The sequence below is a fragment of the Saccopteryx bilineata genome, chromosome 4 (assembly GCF_036850765.1).
Source record: "Saccopteryx bilineata isolate mSacBil1 chromosome 4, mSacBil1_pri_phased_curated, whole genome shotgun sequence".
NCBI classification, from domain to species: Eukaryota; Metazoa; Chordata; class Mammalia; order Chiroptera; family Emballonuridae; genus Saccopteryx; species Saccopteryx bilineata.
In genome coordinates this window covers 269,179,504-269,200,015 of record NC_089493.1, presented here as the reverse complement: position 1 = coordinate 269,200,015, position 20,512 = coordinate 269,179,504, and the positions used below count along the sequence as shown (strand labels likewise).

At 45.2% G+C, this 20,512-nt stretch overlaps 1 pseudogene; it reads right to left on the bottom strand.

Moving 5' to 3' along the window:
* Positions 1-9,832: 9,832 nt before the first annotated feature.
* LOC136335705 (T-complex protein 1 subunit epsilon pseudogene) lies at positions 9,833-12,773 on the bottom strand (annotated as a pseudogene).
* Between the last annotated feature and the right edge of the window lie 7,739 nt (positions 12,774-20,512).

Sequence of the window (20,512 nt, the reverse complement as noted above, 5' to 3'; positions counted from 1 at the left end):
CGTATTATCTCATGATCTTCACATCAACCCAATTTTAATGGAGTGTTTTTAATGTGGATATCATTATTTTACATCTTGATGATAGGTGTCCTTGATGACAGGTATATTCGCCTTGGTTGCCAGACTTGTGGATGTCCTGCAAATTAGATTAGGTTCCAAGGAGGTTTAGAAAGGTGGCCAACTTCTCACTCATGCTAGTAAGTACCTGGCACTGTGCTTAGCATCCAGCAGTAATTGAATGAGTGGGATTCATCCCTTCACAGCTATCTCCGAGGCCCACTGTGTGCCAGGCACGTGGGAGTTGGGGACCCAGCACTGAAAAGATAGTCCCAGTGGCTTCCCCTGTAAAGCTGTTGTTCTAAGGAATGGCATATTTGGGGGCCAGTGAGGAACCCGTTTAGGCCTGAGTGGACGAACGGAAGAAGCCTTGGATGGATGAGCAAGAACGAGACAGTTGAGAACCCTGAATGCCCAGGCAGGGACCCTTATTTAGAAAAGAGGCCACACCTCCAGTGAGGTACAGAGAAGGAGAGCACTGGGGCGGAGGATGAGGAAGGGCCACATCTTCTCGGCTCCTCTGCTGTTTCTGCCTCTCACGGTCCTCACAGTGCAAGGACAGAGAAGTCCCGGCCAGACTGAACATCCTCCTCCTCTACTCGATGCTTAGCCAACAGGACATCTCCTTAGTGGGACACTGAAGCAAGTGACTAAGCAACAAGAGAAGCTGTGTGCCCTCCCCATCGCCCCTTTAGAGGAGAGATTCGGAGGCAAGCAGCTGTGGCTCACATCTGAGCATATGGCTGGGCCTGGTGTGGCCCAGAATTCACCCGAGTGTCCTTAATGAGCCAGCAGCTGCTTCCGCCACTGCCTCACCATCCCTGCCCCATCGGCCCTGCCCGCCCCGCCCCGCCCCGCCCCGCCATCCCCACCACAATCTGCTCTGCAGGCAGAGCTGCGTCACCTCTCCAGCTGTCAGGTGCAGCGGGGGAGGGGACCAGTGATCTTCCTGGGCGCTGTGGCCCATCAGAGTAATGGGCTATACAGGGAGCTCCCAGAATGAATGGTCAGCTGTCCTTGGAACTTGGTAATGGCTCTGCAAATAAAAGGCATAAAATAAACACAGCCCTTATGCAACTGGTTTAAGTTTAATGAAAGGCACATTTAGCTGGGGGCATTTACCACGTGGGGAAGGCCTGGGGTGTAGGTTGCAGTAGACCCTAAGATTATAAAAACCTGGGTTCCAATACTGGTTCTGCTGCTAAGACCTGGATGCCACTGGGCCAGTCATTCAACTGTAAAGGGTCTGAATTGTCGTTTGTCATCAGTACAATGAAGGAACCAGAACAGATCATTACTGTCACCACTACCATGGCTGTGTTCTATCATGTTCACCGTGTGCAGGCACTGATCCAAGAGTTTTCCACGTATTAGCTACATACACAAAGGTCAGCTGTCTCTATTTCAGGTTGCGCTCTCCCTGCCTTTCAGAAGAATCCTGTTTCTCTTCATTGTAATCTTACGTGGAGCCCACATTAAAAACAAAAACAAAAACAAAACTACATTGTTCAAAGCAGAAACAGGGGGCAGGACCTCCACCCATTCCAACCACCCACCTTCCCCTCCTGACCTCCTGTCCTGAAGCCTCTTCACCAAGAACCACAGTGAGGAGGCAGGCGCTGAGGGTCACCGCTGGTGGGAGGCTATCCGTTTCCCGGGGATGCTGTAAAAACTTACCAGAAACCGGGGGGCTGCAAACAACACACGTGTATTCTCTCCCAGTTCTGGAGGTCAGAAGTCCCAGACCAGTGTCTCTGGGCTAAAGTCCAGGTGTTGGTAGAGCTGGTTCCTCCTGAGGCCGCAGGGGAGAACGCATCTTCCTGCCTTTTCCAGCTTCTGGAGTCTGTCGTCATTGGCCGCCCCCCCCCCCCCCCCCCCGGCTGGTCCTCACATCACTCAACCTTTCCCACTCTCGCATCTTCCCACCCCTCTTCTGTGGGCAGATGTCCGACAGTGTTCCTCTGATGAGGACGCTGGTGATGACATTCGCTCTCCCCACGTAATCCGGAATCATCTCCCTACTTCAGGACCCTTAATTGAATCACACCTTCAAAGTCCGTCCATTTGGCCACGTAAAGTAACAGTCACAAGTTCCAGCCATGGGGACCACGTTTCACTGGCTCTCTCGCGGGGAACAGCTGAGTCTCCTCAGCTCTGCTAGCTCTCCCACACAGTCAGAATTGGATAATAATAATAAATAAGTGTATATACTTGTCAATCCTTCTCCCACCCTACCCTGCCATCCACTGGACTCCCCCACCCCCCAGCAGGCAGTGCAGAGTAGCGCTGGCAGGGTTTGTTCTCTGAGCCTTACTGGGGTGGAGCAGGAGGCGGGGGACGCGGGGGTCCTTGTGCTCCCCCGTGGGCCCGGGCAAAGGGTCTCTCTGATCACTGCAGCAATGTCAATAACAATTATTTCCCCCCTCATGATTAGCTCCATTCACACGGAGTCTAAATGATATCAAAACAAGCCGGCCAATTTGTTCAATTTTCTCAGTCTGTCAATTTAGTAGAAAATAAAAAATCAATTAAATTAGTGGTCTGAGTGAATTGACAGGTTGTCTTACGGGCTCGGCTGAGTTGGGATACACAGTGAGCCCAGCCCCGGAGAGTCCCACCATACTAACATGGTTAAGTCTCTTAACGGGGCCACTCTATAATCATGGTGATAAAAAAAATAACACCCCTTCTCTGCATTTTCAGAGATATTAGCTATTTCAAGAAATTTCACAGTGATGGTCTAATTTTGTATCAACATCCTGAGGCAGTCAGCACACCTGAGGAAGCTGAGGCCGGGAGGCTAAGTAAGAAGTTTAAAGATTCACAGCAATAACACATCCCACCTAAAATGTGCTCAGAACTGATTGAAGCCCCTTACATATGTTAGCTCATTGAAACCACTTCCACGAGTCCGTGAGGTAGGTTAGCATCCAGATGTCATCTTGATATTTTATCCGGATATTATCCAGATTTCACAAAGGGTAAAATTAAGGGCAGAGGCTGGGATTCAAACTTAGGTCTCTGGACAATCTGCCTTTCGCTCTAGATCAGAACTCCTCCGCCCCGGCTCTATGCAAAGAGCCTGGAAACAGGAGAGGTCCTATATGTAAGGTTCTGCGCCGCAGCTCTATCTGTAATAGCAAAATACTGGAAATAACCCCGAAAGAGCTATGGCACGTCTCCACGATGGGGTGGTGCGCAGCTCTGAGCAAGAATGAGGAAGGTCTCTGCACGCACGGGGGAGCAATCTCCAGGAGTCCGGGAAGAGCTGAGCTCCGTGTGTGGTCTGCTTCAGTTATTTAAGACAAGGAGGGGTGATGCGTTTTCTGGTGCGAATCTCTACATGCTTGTCCTCATTTCTTTATTAACACTTTTTGCATAGTACAAAAGAAAGCGATAGAGCCAGCACCTGTAAGTTAAAAGAAATACAGATTATCAATGAATTGTGACTTACAGGACAAACAGTAGGAAACTTTAACCCTTTGAGTAGTGAATGTTTTTTATGCTTGTTGACCCCTGGGAGTTTTTTTTTTTTCCAAAAATGAAATTAGTTCCAGTTCCAGTTTTATTAACTTAAAATCATGTTTGTTTGATAACCAATTTATGGAAACAAGAAGAACATACATTTGCCTTTTTTTTTTAATGTTGCCTTACACGTTTTTAAAATAAAAATTTTTGTTACCTGGATGGTCAGGAGGCACGAGGATGTACATGAACGTTCGTGCTACTCAAGGGGCTAAACTGTTTTTAGTAATCATGTGGTCGATAGTAGTTGATAGTGTCATTTGGAGACTGTGGCGTGGAGTAAGGGATAAAACAAAATAATAATTATAAACCAGTTTTTTGGGGGGTTTGTTTTTAATGCAAGATGTTACACATGTGAGACCACTGAGGTAATTAAAAACCTGTAGTCCAGAATTTGAATTAAAAGTATGACATAAACTCATATTTTCTTTCTTAAAACCAAAAACATTTTTGCGCCCCTGTCCACTCGAAAGGCCTAGAAACAAGCGCTAACTCAGCAGCAAGAAGCACCCTTAGTACCTGGATGGTGGCCTGGAAATACGATTTTGCGTGATATCAAACCAGGGCCTGTTAGAGGAATGGATGATTCCAGTTTGGGGCAAGAATGCACACATGAGCCTGGAGCATTGTGTCACACAAGAGTGCAAGGCAGCTGCTAACGATGACAAGGGCCAGCGGAGGAGGACTCCCGAGTGCAACTGAACAGGCTCCCACCGGCCAAAGGTTACTTCGAGCAGCATAAGAATAATAACGGTAATGGATTAAAATACATCAAATGTGTCTATATTACTGAGTTCTTCATGATATTCAAATAACAACTAGAAACCTTTGGTCATATTTGGAGGATGTCAGCGTACCAGCTCCTTGCTTTAAAAACTGAGAAATAAAGAGAAGGTCCCAAGCATTGATGTTGCCTTTCCTATTTGCGCTGCGCCTGAGACAGCCGCAAAGGCGGTGAAAGGAAGTTTGGGTTTAACAGAAGCATCCCAGCTAACATAAGTGGGAATCATAGAGTTGTAATATCATTGTTTAGAAAGCCCAAACAACTGAATGAATCCATGCGATGATTATTAAGGACTAATATTGTGAAAAAGAGGCAACTAGACATTAAACATCTTTGACCGGAGTACACAATACCACGTATGAAGTAGTCTTATCAAATCACTCAAATGTGAATTTCATTAGGACTAATTATGACTACTTTATAGGAAATGCAGGGACTTGAGGAACATGTTAAACCACATCATGGGGATTCATTCAATCAGCAAAATCCAGGTGGTGAGAAAGTCTGCGGGACACATGTCCTCATTTCCTCATAAAAGAGAAGGAAAGGAAGAGCAGGAGCTTATAGACTAAAAGAATTGGGGGAGATATATCAACAGATTCTAACACACAGAGCTTATTTGCATTCCAGAGGAAACAAATGGTTCAAAACACATTGAACAACAGAAAATTAGATTGTGATAGAATATTTGAGGCATTATTGTTATAAAGAGAGGTGTTTGGTTTTTTTTTAAGAATTCCTTAACTTTCAGAGATACATCCTAAAGTTTGACATCTGGGATTTGCTTCAGAATAATTATATTTTGGGGGCTGGGAAGTGGGTGGGGAAGAGGCAAACAAGATTGGTTTAAGTGGTTTAATCACTAAACGGCATGAGGTAGTACCGTGTTCTGTCCACGTTGCATAGCCTTAAAGTTTTCTATATAAAGAGTTACAAAATGTATGCCTGAGCAGGCGGCGGTGCAGTTGGTAGAGCATCGGACTGGGATGCAGAGGACCCAGGTTTGAGACCCCGAGGTCGCCAGCTTGAGTGCAGGCTCATCTGGTTTGAGCAAAGCTCACCAGCTTGGACCCAAGGTCGCTGGCTTGAGCAAGGGGTTTACTCAGTCTGCTGAAGGCCCGCGGTCAAGGCACATTTAAGAAAGTAATCAAGCCCACAGTCAAGACACATTTGAGAAAGCAATCAATGAACAACTAAGGTGTCTAAATGAAAAACTGATGGTTGATGCTTCTCATCTCTTTCCGTTCCTGTCTGTCTGTCCCTATCTCTCTCTCTCTCACTCTGACACTCTCTCTGTCTCTGAAAAAAAAAAAAAAAAGATTTTCAAAATGTATGCAGAAAGAATTCTTGTCAACTCGCCTGAGGTAGTGCCTGGGTTTGTTTTGCTTTTGTTTGGGTTTGAAAGCTCTCTGCGTGATTTCAAGGAACAGCCCAAATTCCAGAGCCTCCTTTAATTTTCCTGGACATTGAGCCTTTCCACAGGGGACTTGGGATTCGGTCCTCCTAGAGACACCTTGTACTGGGCAAACAGCCCTTCCCCCATGACTGATTTCATCTTTCCTCTTTTTTTTTTTTTTTCCAGTTACTCAGTTTCAGGGTTGCAGGATCTATTTTTCTATTAGTTTTTCTAATTTCCCCAGCTGGTTTGAAACTTCAGGAAGTTAATAGCCATTTTGTATTTGACTTATTTTGCCCTTGAGGCCTCTGAGAATGACTGCCAATAATGAGCTGACCCAATTTTAGAAACTGGGTGTGGTTCCTAATAATTCACCATCTCCTTTGCTCAGAGAGGAAATGCCCCTCCTCACGGGCATCTGCGTGCAACTCCCTTCACATCGGTTTCAAGATGCTGGCTGCGCTGGAAGGAGAACCCCACAGTCTCTGCAAGGAGTTAGTGCCCGGCCCAGAGGAGGAGGTTATACCCTAGGGCTGCTTCTATCCACCTGTCTGAGCATTCTGTCAGGTCAGGAGAACCATGTGGGAAGCTACCTCCCTGCCTGGGGATGGGGAACTTTTCCGGTAGTGAGCAAGGCTATTTCAGAGATTTCCTGCTCTGGGTGCTGAGCCTGAGTAACGCAGCTGGTCTACATAGTGGAGTGAGGTCTCAAACCCAGCTGGTCCAGCTCCGAGCCCACTCTTCCGCCCATTCCATGTAGGGAAGCCTATCCATTCACTGGCTCATTCACCAGATACAGACACACGTGGACATTTTTACATGCTTATCTCTCTATATTTACATAGGAATATGCATGAAGGCACTCAGACACGCAAACACATCCAGAATTCTAGACATAGTTTCGGGTCTTGGAGTTCTAGCGTCAAATAAGACAGACAGGTCTTAGTTTTCATCACGTAGGATGAGGAGGAAGGTGGGTAGGTTTATGAGAGGTAGAGAAGAGAGTTCCAGATAGTGACAGAAAACATGGGGAGGGGTCTTCAGTGGGTCATTTTAAAGTTCAAGTCATCATCTGAAACCTTGACCCAATCTTGAAAACAATCAAATCACTGCTGTTTCCTTCATTTTCAAATATGACAGATAATATGACTTAATTAAAAGAGGTGATTGAACATCATTGTAATAGCCAAATTTGTCTCTGAACGTGACTTTATAGCAGTGGTTATCCAAGTGAGGTCCCTAGATCTGTATCACCATCACCTGGGAATCTGTTGGAAAGTGAATTCTTAGGCCCCACCCAGACTTACTAAATCTGAAACTCCTGGGGGGTGGGGTTCAACAATCTGGGTTTTAAGAAGTCCTCTGGGTGATTCAAATGCACAGCCAGGTGGAGAATATCACTGTGGTAAACCATTTTCCTTCAGACCTTGAACTTCTTTCACTTATGGATGATTCTGACACACTCATACCTTTGAGAACGTTACTATTTATGCAAAAAGATCCTTCACGGCCATGATCTCATGTGTTCTGACTCACATCTGAAAACCACAGAGCTTCTTAGTTCTCACTGTTTGCAGCCCTTAACATCTACCTCAAGGGCTTTTCATTGAGCTACCTTTCCACCGAGCAGAAGAGCAGAAGGATTACAGGTGCAGAGAGAAATACAGTGGGGAAAAGGGACAAAAATGAGAAATGAGCTTTCTGGTTGATTTTTGCCTGCTGCTGCAGTCTAACTTCCTCTTCCATCTATCTATCTATCTATCTATCTATCTATCTATCTATCTATCTATCTACTATCTATCTATCATCTATCTATCTATCTATTATCTATCTATCTATCTATTATCTATCTATCTATCTATCTATCTATCTATCTATCTATCTATCTATTATCTATGTATTACCTATCTATCTATCATCTGTCTATCTATTATCTATCTATCTATCTATCTATCTATCTATCTATCTATTATCTATCTATCTATCATCTATGTGTCTCTCTACCTGTCTTTCTTCTGTCTATCCTGGTGTCTGCCCATCTATCTGTCCATCTGTGTACCTGTCTGTCTGTCTGTCTATATGTCTATAATATGTATGTGTATGCATGTATGTATCTATATCTGAAACAGGAGAATAGAAAGACAGAAAATAAAGGAAAGAGGGGTTTGAGTAAGGTTTTTAACCTCTAGGAGCCCCGTATTCTTCAAATATCAAAGTATGTGTTTGTGTGTTCATGTGTGTATGCAGTTACGTGCATGTGTGGTTGTGAGTAGCACTGATATTTCACACAAATAGTACAAGGCTTTAAGGTGAGTACATTTGTTATAACAGAGATTCTGACCCACCTAGAAGGTGGTCAGTTCATGGTAACAGCAGCTGGAAGGAGGCTGGAAGGAGAAGAAATGGAGGAAAGGAGGGGAAGGAAGAAAGTGTGAGGAGTGGGCCGAGCAGGAGGGAGGAGGGACAGAGGAAAGGAGAGAGTTGGGGAAAGGCCTGTCCACGTCTGAGGGGGACTGACTCGAATATGGACGGGGCCGGGTGGCATGGGGCAGTGGAATGGGTGGGTGTCCTTTAGGGGACCACAGAAGGTGGGAGAGCCAAGCGGCATTATAATGGGGTGCTCAGAATTAAGAGGGAAAAGCACTTCTTGTGCAGTAATGGAAGAACGTAAATGAATGTTCCTCCACATGAATGGCGTGTTCATGTTTCAGAGCTGGAGGTGTGCCAGGACTGCCTGGGGACCTTCCCCACAGCTTCCCCACCCACTCCTGACCAAGTTGTGAGAAGAGAGACCCGCTTCTCTCTCCAAGTCGTTCTACCAGCTAATTATCTGTGAAGATTAAAATCATGAACTGAAACTCCAAAGCTTTTTATGGGCATTAGGGGAGTATTAAATAGAAAGATTGGAAGCAAAATTATAGTTCCCCCAATAGGTTTTGGGGGATTGATAAAAATCTGCTTTTAATTAAAAATATAAAGCAACAAGGCCCCCTATGCACAAACAGGAAAGTCGTTGGCGCTTAATCCCATGTGAAAACGTCTACGGATGTCGGCCGAGATCTCAGCCACTGCTGCCCGGTCTGTGGGCCTCTGGGAGGAATGATTGATGGGCTGGCTGAATTTTTGGCTGAGAGGCCTTGCTAAGAGATACACGAAAACAGAGGCTGTAATGCAGCTCATAAGATGAAGTAATGGGCTTGTCTCTGTCTAGGTCAGGAACTCAGCCAAGCACTGTGTTTTAAATAAAATGAGGCTTTTGTGGTTTTTGGCATAGGTCTGCCAGTACAGGCTAACCTTGGCATTCTGTGTGCTGGGCTTTCTCTAGAATGTGGCTGAGGGTTGACACAGGCTTAGGGGCTACCCAAAGGCAAGGATACTGCGCTTGGGGACCCTTCCTACTGAGCCTCTTTCTCTCTCATTAGAGGCATTGCTCACTTGCTCAAGCTTACAGCCTAGGAGTCACCCTGGACTCCTCTGCCACACACAGAATGATGTTTTTGTATGAAGTGCTCAGCAGGAAGACAGGATAGCCCAGTGCTTAAAACACTGCATGGGAAACCAGATGGCCTAGCTTTCAATTCTGGTTTCTACCACCTGCTAGTTTTGTGGGCTTGACAAGTAATTTAACCTCCCTGTATCTCAGTTTTCTCAGCTTTAAAATGGGCATAATGGTACCTACTTATGCAAAATTTTGAAAATTAAATTGATAGAAATAAAGTACTTAAAACAATATGAATACTATCCATGTGAGTCCTGGTGCACATATACATGTTATTGTGCATATCATAGTTAGCTATGGTTATTATTATTCTCATCGACTTACCCATGCTGTTAAAAAAAACAACCCTAGTCTTCTCCCATGTCCCCCAAGGTCATGCATAATGCATAATGCTCTCTGTTCCTCAAACTCGTCAAGTTCTCTCTTTAAGCCTTTATGATTTTATTTTTTTGTATCACATGACACGCATTTATTTGATCATAGTAGTTAATCTTACTACTACATTGTATTCTAAATTTTCTCTTTATTCTTCAGATTCTCCAGGCTTACAGCTATCATCAATCTTGAAACATCATGCTAACCATTTGTGTTGCAGGAGAGACCCATTGCTTTTCTGCCAGTCAAGGTTTCTGTGATGTTGTTGCTTCGTACTGTTTGTGCCCTTGTGCAAACAGTCAATCCCAGGAGCAGGGTTCATCTCCTCCACTTGTCTGGCTCTGACTTCGGTCATCATCTGGATGGGATTCATGCCACTGTGCTTAGAAAGGGCCATGGGGATGACCTCCAGGGCATCAGCGAACACTGTGCTGCTTGCTCCAAGGTCGGGTGCTTATCTGCTGCCTGGCTAAATGCCAGAGCTCAAGGGATTTCAGCAATGCCTCTGCCACCCGCCACACGGTGAACCTGATGAGTTTCCGGATGATGCACAAAGCACTGCGAAGGGATTGCTTTGCTGCCCTTATGGGCATATTATTTCCTCCTCTGATGAAAATGGTTACAGCTCTAGCATTGTTACATTGCTTGATGACCCGTTGTCATAAATGAGATCTCTTTCACAAGCACAGCAAAGCCCAGCAAAGCCCAGCTTCTTGGTTGTGGGCTCTGAAAAGTGCAGGATGATGTCCCGTTCTGTTACAATGGCAATCAGACTGAAGTCAGGTCCTCCGACCCAATGCACTAAAGGCAAGTTGCTCTGAAGAAGTAAGTGATTTGCTCCATTGTCAAAACTTCACTGGCAAATAGCTAGATTAGAGCCATTTTCTTAAAAGTGTCTTTAATTTGCTGAATCACCCTTTCAAACTTCTCTTTTTCATATTTCTGAAGGACTTCACCATCTTCCGCAGTGGTCACAGGCAGCTCATGCTTTGTCTTTGGTTTCTGTGGTTCAAATGGACTCTTGAGAAATGCAATCTTAGCATCTCTTCTGCTTGTTTTGGCATTTGTGGGTAACTGAAAGCCTTGTCCACAATCATGCCCTTAATAGACTTAGTGTCCTCCACCCTCCTGCCAACTTGACTTTGACTTTGATGAGCTCACAGTCAATGTCTCTGCACTGCACATTGGCCACAGTGAGGACAGCATCCATGGCAATCTCAGCTATTGGTCGGGGACAGCAGTTAACCACGGAGTTAAAACCCATTGTCTTTTGCAGTCTGAATCAGGGGCTCATTGTCCTTTATGTCAACCAGAACTCCATCACTGATCTCCTCCAGGTGCTCGACAGCAACGTGGGTGGTCTGCTCGAAGCCCTCGGTGATCCTGGTCTAGTCAATGCCATGGTCCTGCATCTACTCAGCTTCTTCCAACAAGGCACCAGTCAAGGGCAACCACTCCTATGGTTTCATCTCCAAGTTCACTATCCTGTGATTTGGACAGTTTAGCTAAGAGTTTGGCAATTTGATGATTAACATCCATCATGTTCTAAATGGTGCTGCCATTGTTATAGCCACATTGCCCTCCTTATCCACTACCATTTGGACCAAGTGATGTTCTCACTGAATTTTTTACAGCTTTTTCTGCCAAAAGGGATCAAACGACATCAGGCCTTAGAGAGGATCACTTGAACTTTGGCTTTTACTCCCAGTGACATGGGGGGGGGGGGTCATTGGAAGGGATTGAGCAGAAGAATGACGTACTGAGACTTAAGTTTTTTAAAGGATTGCTTTGGCTGCTGTGTTCAGAACATCCGGTCAGTTAATTAAGCAATAGCTCTTTAAAATGTTTGCAATCTAATAATGGCAATAAGACTGGCATATATATAACACAACAAGGTAGAAAGAAGCAAGTGCAACAAAAGACACGCAGTTCCTAAAGAGGAGAGAGAGGCTGATCGTAGCTGGGGTGAGGGAAAGATGGCATCATAGTACATATTACAGAGGAAGGACCCCAGAGATGGGCCTTGAAGATGGTTAGGATTTGATCGTGAAGTTCTGGTGGTAGGACTGCCATTGTGGGTCCTGATAGGTGGGACAGAGTGAACCCAGTTGTCCAGTGGCCATCATGTAGTCTGGTGGGTATCAGACTGGAGCACACGCCCATCACCAGAGAGCTGGTTTATGCATGGGGACCCTGTCTATCCTGTTCACCGGCTGTGCGCTTGACACATAGAAGGTGCTCAGTCAATATTTCTGAAATGAGAACATCCAGAGGACTTGGCTACTGATTGAGTGTGGAAAGGTGACAAGAGAGGGAAAGAAGAGAGAAGTAGGGATGAGCTCACTGATTACAATAAAGGCTCAACTAATGAGTGATACTCAGGGGACACAGGAAGTAAGGGAAAGAGACGAAACAAACAGAAGATAACTAAGCAAAACCAAAACCAGAAAACAAAGAGCAACTCAACCTGAGGACAAAAGACTGATCGCCCACAGCAGAAGCCCTGGGTTCTGACCATCGGAGAGCTATGATTTCTTTGTAGTAGTTAAGAATCCCTATCCTAGAGCTAGATCTCTCAGGGTTATACCTCCTACTAGTTGTATGATCTTGAGCAGGTTACTTCACCTCTGTCTGTGTATCACTCCCTGGGTGGTTGTGAGAGTAAAACAAAATAACATAGTCTCTGGCCTCTTAGAGATGAAGATACAATCTGAGAAATGCGTCACTGTGTGAAATGACAAAGTGCATCTACACAGACCTGGATGGGATAGCCTACTCCATGCCTGGGTTCTATGACAGAGCCTATGGCTCCCATGCTACAAACCTGGTTCTGTACAGAACAACGCGGGGTTAAATCAAGCACGAGAGAAAATGATGCAATCAAGGGAGGCAATCAACATAAGACATATGAGACTTCTGTAAAGAAGTCTCACACGGCGTCCTGTTTTACAGTAAACTATTTTTTTATAGGTAGAAAAGGTACACATTAAAATAGCAATAAAAAGAATAATATAGCAAAAACACAAACCAGTAGCATAATGGTATATTGTCATTATCAAGTATTGGGTACTATACGTAATTAGAGGTGCTAGGCTTTTATACAACTAGCAATGCAGTAGGTTTGCTTACACCGGCATCTCGGCAAACATGTGAATAATGCATTGTACTACGGCATTACAGTGGCTACAAGGTCATTAAGCCATAGGAACTTTCAGCTCCCTTATAATCTTATGGGATCACCATGGTATTACATGTGGTACCTCAGTGACCGAAATGTCATTATGTGGCACATGACAATACTTGCATAGGCTTATAGCAGTACTTAGCGCATAACAAGCGCCTGATACGTTTAGCTGTCACTTTTATTGTTATTAGGGAAAAAAGGGAGCCCAAGTTCAAGGAGAAGAAGAAAGAGACGGCTGCCTAGGGCCCAGGGTAGGGCTGGTGGGCACCCACTGACTCTATCTGCCTTCAAGCCTTTGGTCCCAGGACAGAGGGATGGAGCCACATCATCTGTGGGGCTGAAGGGGAAAAGGCTGCTTTTTGAGGTGACAGGTGAGAGAAAGGGAGAGTAAGTGATTGTTAGCGAGGAGAAACAGCTAGATTTTGAGCTCAGAGGACACACAGCTTCCATAGCAAGGGTCCTTCTTGAAGGGAGCAGGACAAACCTGCCCAGGCAGGGCAGCAGCTTTCTGATGTCCGTGGGCTCCTTGGTGGAAAACCCCACAGAACTGTGATTTCAACCGCGGCCCGAGCAGATGGGTTCAATAAGCGTGTGGTTATTTACATCCATGCAGAGACTGCATGTGTGTATTTCTGGCTCCTGGGGTCTGGAAAGGAAAAGGAATGATTGAAATGAGAAATGTGCTGAAAGGAAAAAATGGACCATCTAACAAGAAATTATGTTGAGCCTAATCCCTTTCATCCCAGGGCCTCCGTGGGCTTGGTGAGGGAACTGGCAGGCCCTCGGAATAGCTGACCCACACTCTCTGGGGCCCAAGGGGAGGGCCCTGGGAATCATTTTTCTGTGGTCAGAGGACAGAGGGCTGGGTGGGAACAGAGGGGGAACAGAGGGATGCCTACTGGGATGTGAGCCGGGGTTGAACCCTGCCCCACCCACCCCCAGCTGTGTGACCCTGAGCAAGACCAAACCAATCTGTGCTCCTGTCCCAGCTGGGTAATCGAACATCCCTCGTGGGTGGTTTCGAGGATTAAGTGACTGAGAGTATTTGCATGCTTAGAACAGCTCTGGGCATTATCAGCAGACTAGCTGTGAGAGTCGGGGAGGGGTCTTCTCCACATCCTTCTCATTACAGCCACAGCAACATCTTCAAGGGAAGGTAGAAATCACAGACCACCATGGCATGGGTTTGTGCTGGGCTTTTCCTGTGAGCTGGGAATAGGCAAAGGCCTCCCGATGTCGCTCCTGGCTGGAGGAGCAGGGGGGAAATCCAGTACCTCGAGGAACACACTGAGCCAACTCAAGTCCCCAGAAGCAGGTGCTGGGCTCCGCTGGTCTGATGAGGGAGCAGAGGCTGGCCAGAGCACTCGCCTGAGGCTCACACGGCACTCTGGTAGTTACTGCGGCTTTAGAGAGCGCGGTCAATGTCTAGCTCATGCCTGCCTGTGTGTTCAGGGGAAGTGCCCTCTTTCTCTCCAGGCAAGGGAGCCTGGCAGCTGGCCGCCTCGCCCACGTGAGCCTTGCCCTCTGGCCGTTGGCTGTGACCAGGGATGACGGCTGTGTCAGAACCAGGGCAAGTGCCCGGGGGAGTGGCCATGGGGGAGGAGGCCTGGCTGAGGCTCCATAAATCTCTTAACCCCTGTGTCTCCCAGGGGAGATGACAAGCATTAAGAGAGCAGGAATGGTATCCCGGTCGGTAAACGCCCTGTCCGGGGCTCTCGACTGTTCCTTAGGAATCAGGCCTCCAGCGACTCAGTGCCAAGCACATGGCTCTTGAGATAAGACCTGGCAGCTCCTCCAGCTGAGCGTTTTAAGAGCTTTTGGATGCTGCAAAAGCTTCGCCAGAGCCTCACCACGGGAAAGCTGCCTCCTGCCGGTCCGCCGTCCTCAGATCCTGGGCGCCGGGAAGCTGGACCCTGCTGTCATGCCACCTCATGTCCCTTGGAACCATTAATGAGCTGGGGATCATTAAGCTGTGGTCTGGCCTTTTCCCTCATTTCTCCTCACAGTTCTGGGTGGTAAGAAGGTTTTTATTTGTTGTCTTTTGCTGAGTGAGGATGCTGACTCAGTTGCTCAGCCCCAGCTGCACAGTGGGTGGTGAGCCAGCAGGTACGTACTCCTCCATTAAGAGAGCTCTGCTGTGTGCACGCACCTGCCTCTTCCAGGTGACGGGGTTTCTGCCCTGGGGGGGGGGTGCCAACAGGGCATGCTTTTTACCTCAGTCCAGAATCCCCAACGGTGTGCGGCACGTGACAGGTGCTAACGACCGTTGCCTGAATGGGTGAGTGCCGGGCAGAATAGACCAGGCTGGAGAGGGACGTAGAGGAGATTGTGGAAGGATGGGGGTGGGATGAACAAACGCCGCTGCAGGACTGGTCCCACGAGGGTATGGGGACAGAGGCAAAGAGAGCCCGCTGTTCCAATGACAGAGCCCAGGGGACAGGAGAAAACTCTGGCTCTGTCTAGCTGCCTTTAGTTTCAAAAAAATAAAAATAAAAACCTCCAAATGCAGGGCTGTGGGCTGTAGGAGGGCTCTGGAGAGTGACATTTCTTAGCCCTGGGTGAGTGGCAGGCAGAGCTTTGGTTTTCAATGAGTTATCCCACCTGGCAGGAGTCTAGGCAGTGCCCAGGCTTCCAGAGCGGGGTCCTCCCCTCAGAAATACGGGTCTGGCTGGAGTTTGGCAAGGAGGGCAGACTGCAGCCGAGGTGGTTAGAATTCAAGGAGAAGACATATTATGGACTGAATGTGTGTGTCTTCCCCCTGCCCTTCCAATGTGATGATATTTGGAGAAAGGATCTTTGGGAGGTAAGAACAGGGTTAGAGCAGGCGTAGTCAATCTTTTTATACCTACCGCCCACTTTTGTATCTCTGTTAGTAGTAACATTTTCTAACCGCCTACCGGTTCCACAGTAATGGTGATTTATAAAGTTGGGAAGTAACTTTACTTTATAAAATTTATAAAGCAGAGTTACAGCAAGTTAAAGAATATACTAATAATTACTTACCAAGTACTTTATGTCGGATTTTCGCTAAGTTTGGCAGAATAAATCTTTATAAAACAACTTACTATAGTTAAATCTATCTTTTTATTTATACTTTGGTTGCTCTGCTACCGCCCACCATGAAAGCTGGAATGCCCACTAGTGGGCCGCAGGGACCAGGTTGACTACCACTGGGTTAGAGGAAGTCACAAGGGTGGGACTTTAATGACAAGATTAATGCCTTTAAGAAGAGGAAGAGACAAGACTCTGTCTCTCTCTGCCTTGTGAAGATACAAAAGAAGGTGGCCTTTTGTACCTAAGAAACTGTATCCTCATCAGACACTGGATCTGCTGGCACCTTGACCTTGGACTTCCCAGGCTCTAGAACACTGAGAACTATCCCTCTGTCGTGAAGACACCTAGTCTGTGGTATTCTGTTATAGCAGCTTGAACTGACTAAGACAGGTCTGGCCCTAATGCACAGCTGATCAGCAAGTCAGCGGTGAGAACCAGTCCCATGGATGGCGCAAGGACCGTGGGGGTTAGGGAAAATGCAAGCACGTGCAAACTGGACTTAAGGCACCAAGGCCAGCTGCAGATTTCACACCTCTGAGGTGCAAACAGCATGTGTGCATGTGTGCATAACATTCTCCTGAGGGCTTCCCAGTTGCCCAACTCTCTAGTTCCTGTCAGTGTACCAACTACCAATGGAGCTGAGGTTCACCATGCTCCTCTGGGCTGTGTGTCTATATCTTCCAGACTCTTTCTTCCTCCTTTCGCTGCCCCAGCTGAACCCCAGCCCTCATGCACCGGATGTAAGAGATAGGGTTGATAAATCTCCCGTAACCCTTTGGTCAGCAGTTGGGCACTTTGGCCCAGACTACAAGCACCCCAGCTGGTCATGTGAGAGTTATCTCATGCCATTCAAGGTCTCTGTGATTGGCTTTCCTGGCATCATTTCCACCTACGTATTCCAGAAACACCAGACTTACTTCCATTCTCTGAAAATTCTCACTTTCCTTTTGGCTAGGACACTTTCCTCCACGTTAGTGACTGCCAGAGACCCGGGGATGCTCCCCAGCGTAGCTCGGCCATCTCCTCCCAGGGTTACCACGTCCGATGGCTCCTGTCTCTGTGCCAGTACAGCCCTTGTCTACAGGTCATTGAGCAAGTGCTCATTCAATCAACTATTGCATGTACTGGGTGCTGGGGTTATGTGTGTATTGTCTGTTCTGTGTATTAGTTTGCATGCTTGTTTGTTTTTCTTTAACCATGAAATTGTGAGCTCCATGAATAAATGAAATATGCCTTCCGGTGTGCACCAGGGTGTGGGATGTGTGGTCGGTGTTTAGTAAACCTTTGTAATTCAAATGGAACTAAAAAGATTGGCTTCTGGGCAGAAAGAGAGTCACCTTGTGCCTCATATGAATAATCAGATTCTGTTGATGTGGAATACAGTATAAAATGCACTTACCACTAAAATGCTATGGAACATAATTTAATCTCTCCTGTGCGAATCAAAAGCTCTCCAGCATCTTGTAGGGCTGCATGAGCAGCAATGCCAGCACCGGTTCTCATTGGGTGGCACTGCCAGTCTGGGAGTTCAGATTGTTAGTGTTCTGAAGACGTCAGAATTCTTTTTTTCTAAACCAGCAACTTGCTGAAGTATTTTAAAAGTGCATGTGGTAATCAAATCTTGATTAAAAATTTTTTTTGTGAACAGAGTGGGTTTATTCTGGTGAGCCATTGGTAGATGAGAGTATAGTTAATAGAGATGATCTGGGAGATGAGCTCTTCTATTCCAGTCCTTGCTTACAGTAGGTAGTTGAGGTTTCTGAACTGAAGACCAGCAACCACATTTTGGTACAATTGCACCAGAATCACTAAGACTGTAAGCTGGCACAGGGCAGGGATGTAACTCTTCTTGCTTTGTACAAGAGTTACAGGGATGTAACTCTTCCGATCCTCTGATTGGATCGGAAGATTGGGTGGTCTCTGCCATCCCAGTTGGGAACTGCTCTCTCTCTTTACTCAAGAACTGGACAATTAGATAGAGTAAGACTGAGCTGAGGACCTGGAGACTTTAGCAAATTAGCAAACACGACTCTAATCTCTATGATTACAGTCCACTGGTCCTGTTTCGGTTTTAGCTCCAACATGTGAAAGGCTTGGAAGTTGTCACTCCCATCCTCAACAACAACAAAGTAGAACAAAATAAAGATAAATTCAGGTCCCCGATCCCCGACTCCCAAACCTCAGAAAACTCATATTGCCAGACAAATTGCCACCTTTAAATCTAGAGGGACAGGCAAATCCAGAGTCACAGCCCAGGTCTGTATATCTGAACCTGAACCCACTGGGGCCATAAACTAACAGGAACACTTAAATGGCTGAGTGTGGATGTAAATGGCCGGAGAGTGAGACATGCCTGGATTGGGTGACGACAGCAGATACGGAAGTGAAATGAACGACAGCAAGGTCATGATGGGGGGAGAAATCGGCAGTACTCTGTTTTGGGGTATCGGTGCTGCATGAAAAATGGTACAGAGTTATTTGAAGGTGCACTTAAATTAGTTAAAAATATATATAGGAAACTCTAGGGCAACCACAAAAAGTTTTTGAAAAAAGATGTAGTTCATATGCTAGAAGATGAGATAAGATGGAATTATTCAAAATGTTCAATTGAAACCATAGAAGGCAGAAAAAAAAGGGAGGAAATAAAAATCCTAAAGAACAAATGTAATGAACAATAAAACGGTTACAAGCATGATAGAAATTAAACCAACTATAGCAATAATCATTCGAAATGTAAATGGTCTGCTTAACTTAATTATACCTGCAAAGAACCTTCCAAATAGAGGTTCTGGAAGTAAGGTCGTGGACATATCTTTTTTGGGGGGCCAACATTCAATGCATCAGAGGGGATATAGACCAAATAAACTCCAAGTCTTACTCAGCTCTCAAAGTCTCTGACACATAAATGACAAAGGGCAACAATCTTTATTATATAAAGAATGAATCCAAGTAGGTAAGATAAATATCAACACCTCGAGAGGTAAATGGACAGTTCATTATAACCAGTGGGAAGATGCTACAAATATAGATAGTAAGCAGACATGCATGCAAATTCTAGATGCAATCCAACATGATTCTTAGATTTTTGTATCTAAAACAACTAAAACCCAGTGCTGGCAAGGATATGATGAAACTGAGACTTTCATGTGGACCCACCGTTTTATTCCCAAGGGCTGGCTCATAGTAGGCATGTATTATATTGAATTGTTGATGGGTGCTTTGATTGACAAAACTTGTGGGGAGAAAAAATGTATTCCGAGAACCTTAAACATAAAGGTATCTATTGGTGCCAAAAAAAAAAAAAAAAAAGAAAGGTTTAAATGTCAAAGTGGATTAAAATATAAAGCAAGACCCTGCTATATATTTACATTAAAACCCACTTTAAATAGACTCATATTAAAAGTAAAAAATATGGAGAAAGATATACCATGCTAACAGTAGTCAGAAGAAAGCTGGAGTAGCTATGCTAATTTCAGACAAAAGCAGACTTCAGAACAGGAAAATTGTCAGGGATCAAGAAGGACATTGCATAATGATGCTGTCAATTCTTTAAGAAGATGTAACAGTCCTAAAGGTGTATGTACCTAATAGCCTATCAGAATATGTGAGGCAAAAACGGATAGATCTGCAAGGAGACACAGACAAATCCTCTATTACAGCTGGAGACTTCAGCATCCCTCTTTCAGTAATTGGTAGATCAAGCAGGCAGAAAATCAGTAAGGATGTATTTGACCTAAAATAACCTGCTGGGTTACATGGAAAACATTCTTTTCTCTTGTCTTTTATTTCTTTAACCTCTTTGAAATGTCTGAAGAGACAGCCATAGGGTAAATCTAGCAACACTATTGGAATTTAATTCGGTTAAAAAGAAATGACTGGTTCTATTAGAACAAATAATTACCCTCCCCCTTTGGTTTATAAGATAGAAAATAATGGTATTTATATGACTTTTTATTTGCATAATCACTGCTTTATTTCAAATTGCTTACTGCTGGGGCTGGAGGTGGGTGAAATGCATGAAAGGGGTCAAAAGGTACAAACCTCCAGTTATAAAATAAATAAATCCTAGGGATGTTATGTATAGCACGATGACTACAGATCATATTGTACTGCATATTTGAAAGTTGCTAAGACAGTAGATCTTAAAAGTTCTCAGAAGAAAAACAAATCTTGCAGCTCTGGTGACAGTTGTTAACTAGTCTTAATTGTGGTGATCATTATGCAATATACAAATTCTGAATCATCACATTGTACACTTGAAACTGATACAATGTTACTTGTCTATTACACCTCAATGAAAAACATAAATTTACATGTCTTAATTCGTTTGACCCTTATAACCGATATCTGTAAAATGGGTATGAAAATATGCACAAGGCAGGCAGAGCAGGTGTTTTCTCTTCCATTTCAGAGATCACTTAATTTAAGAATCAGAGAGATGAAATGACTTACCTGCAATTACCCTGCTAGGAAGTGACAGATCTGGATAGGAAACCCAGCTTTTTGTTATTTTTTTTCAATTCTTATCCCATTATTTCTTCCACTCCACTAGGTTTCCTCTCAAAATAACTGGGTTGGAGAGAGATTTCTTTGCATACTGCTATTTTGGACTTTGTAGACACAGCGTTACGAGCGACA